This window comes from Miscanthus floridulus, chromosome 6 (assembly GCF_019320115.1).
Source record: "Miscanthus floridulus cultivar M001 chromosome 6, ASM1932011v1, whole genome shotgun sequence".
Taxonomy (NCBI): Eukaryota; Viridiplantae; Streptophyta; class Magnoliopsida; order Poales; family Poaceae; genus Miscanthus; species Miscanthus floridulus.
The window spans coordinates 53,289,612-53,292,337 of NC_089585.1; the positions used below are offsets into that span (position 1 = coordinate 53,289,612).

Below are 2,726 nucleotides of genomic sequence, written 5' to 3' on the forward strand. Positions count from 1 at the left end.
TTACCCCTATTATAAGTGCTACAATGATATAATTATCTGTGCGCTTGCAAATTTCTTTTTATTCATATATCTTTATATTCTTTCTAGTCACATAAAATGATAAAGAACTACTTAGTATCATTCTAGTAGTGATGCTAGGTAGTACCAATAAGCATCTCTAGCACCATCACTAGGGATGACAACCTAGTAAAGTAATGTTAGGAGATGTAGTTAATTAATAGGTGGCTACTAAAACAAGTGACAAGTTAATAAATATCAACAAGTATTTCTGACACCGTTGTCGGGGAAGGTAGCTAGACAAAGGAAGTATTGATAAACTTATGCTTATTGAAGTGATCGAGATAAACCACTAACCTCTGCTCAAACAGGCTTACCCTTGTTTTGTCTACTTGTGTATCTTATGCAGGGTAATGTATGATCGGTTTTAACCTTCCGACAAACTACGTTGAAGATCCCAAAGCATTAATCGGGAGAACTAGAGCCAAACTCAAGAAAGTCCCAGCTTCAGAATCGGAAGACAACCAGATAAGGCAAAGCTTAACACCTGAATTTGAAGCCATGGCTGACAAGACTCTTCGTGAATTCTCTGCTCCAACCACCGCCAACATCTGTACTGGACCTAATGTCAATGTTGGAGACAATGGATTCGAGCTCAAGCCAGCTCTCATCGATATGGTGCAAACTAGCCAGTTTTGTGGAAAGGCACATGAAGATGCGAGTGCATATCTCCAACACTTCCTGGAGATCTGTAGCACTTTCATCATCAAAGGAGTAACCAAGGATGCCATACTACTTTGCCTCTTCCCATTCTCACTTTTGGGGAAGATGAAGGAGTGGTTATACGCCAACAAAGATAGAAATACTACATGGGATAACTGCACCACTGCCTTCCTAGCCAAGTTCTTTCCCATGGGCAAGACCAATGCTTTGTGTGGGAGAATCTCAAGCTTTCAGCAACAACATGATGAATCTATCCCTAAGGCATGGGAATGCTTTCAAGACTACATTGCGGAATGTCCTCATCATGGGATGGAAAATTGGCTACTCATGTAACACCCTAGGTGTTTGGCTTCCACATTTGCACTTGCATTTCATGAACATGAGCATCATTCATCCATTCATGAGCTTATATCACATGAAACATGATTTTGAAACATTGCAACATGTTGCATATTTCATGTGTGTTGTTTCTTTTATGAGATGAATAGTGTGCAACACTTAAGTGCAACATGTGCAACTCACTTTAGTGAAACAAAGCTAGTTAGTACCATGCAACAAGATCATGAAACATGTGAAACATGACTATAAAACAAATATAACATTTCAAGTGTTTTTCATTGTTTCAGTACATACAATGCTTGATTCTTGTGTGACCAAGGTGTGGTGTGGCTAATAATTCTCTTGAACAACTTAGTGACACCTAGAATGTCATTTGGAACATTGTTCATATTGATCATGTTGCCTAATTGTGATTTCAAATGGTGGTTTGACTTGTTTTGACTCCTGGACCCTTTTGTTTGACTGTTTAAAAAGTGTAGCTTAGAATGTTTGCATGTCTGAGCAACCTAAAACAAAGTTGTAGCAAATTTTGTAAGGAACAAACTTTGTTTAGAAGCCAAGTCATGAAAATGTGCACAACATGCTCAAAATGGTCCCACAAGTTAGTATTGAAGGTTGATTCAACACTTAAAAATATTTCTAAGTCTTAGTTGCAATTTTAGTTTGTTTGAGCCGACTTTGGCTTGATATAACTCATGATCCATTGAGAATTAGTCCTTGGTGCTTAAATAGAAATTGAAGACGGGAGTACGGGCTACAACTTTCATTTTGACTATTTTCGCTGATGATCAACGGATTTGGAGTTTCATGAGCATCAACCATCGCTGTCAGGCGTCGAACGATAACTGAATCGGAGTTTCAGGCATGCTACAGTGACTGTCCGATTTCAGAGATTGACGGTCGTGTGGCGCCACCCGTCGCCGGCCGCCTGACCGCACTGCCATGCGCCGTGACCGTCCTGGTGCTGCTGGCCACGACATGAACCCCCACGTGCCTGCCCGACCAGTTCGCCAGCCCAATTTTCACTTCCATCGCCTCCACCATGCGCAGCAACAGAGCTCCGCCGCTCCGCCATTGCTGAGCAAGCCGCGCCGTCACCTAGCTCGCTCGCCACCGCAAAAACGCGAACCACATCTCCACCATAGCTCCACCATGTCCTCCTCTACCTCGTCGACCGCTTAGTCGAGCCATCCGTGCCTTAGGTGAGGTCCAGTGACCGTTTTTCTGTCACTGTGTCCATGGCCGCGCCTCGCCGGAGCGGAGCTCGCCGTGGGCAACCACCACCATGACCACCTCGTCCTCCTCTCTTTGCTTGGGCAGCACCGTAGCGACCTTGTGGAGCTCATACCGAGCTCGGATGAGACAGCCGAGGCTCGCCATCATTGGCACCTCGCGCCGGAGCTCTGCCGTGCCGCCATCACCGGCGATGAGCCACCTCTGTTGAACCATAGACCTTGCCAGTAGCACTAATCGATTTGCCTCCTCACGTAGAGCATGTAGGTGTCCTTGGTGTCACCGGAGTCCTCGCCGTCGGCGAGCTAGACCAATGCCGCGCCATCGCACGTTGTCTCCCCTGTTCTGTGTCGCTGACCAGCGGGCCCGGCTGACATGCGGGTCCCACGCATTAGTGACAGTTCAGTTGTAGGATAGTTCAAAATTTATAGATT

At 45.2% G+C, this 2,726-nt stretch overlaps 1 non-coding gene across 1 annotated transcript; it reads right to left on the bottom strand.

The window, feature by feature from the left end:
* Positions 1-922: 922 nt before the first annotated feature.
* LOC136462046 (small nucleolar RNA R71) lies at positions 923-1,031 on the bottom strand. Its single transcript, XR_010760573.1, has one exon. It is a non-coding gene; the product is annotated as a small nucleolar RNA R71 (small nucleolar RNA).
* Positions 1,032-2,726: the final 1,695 nt, after the last annotated feature.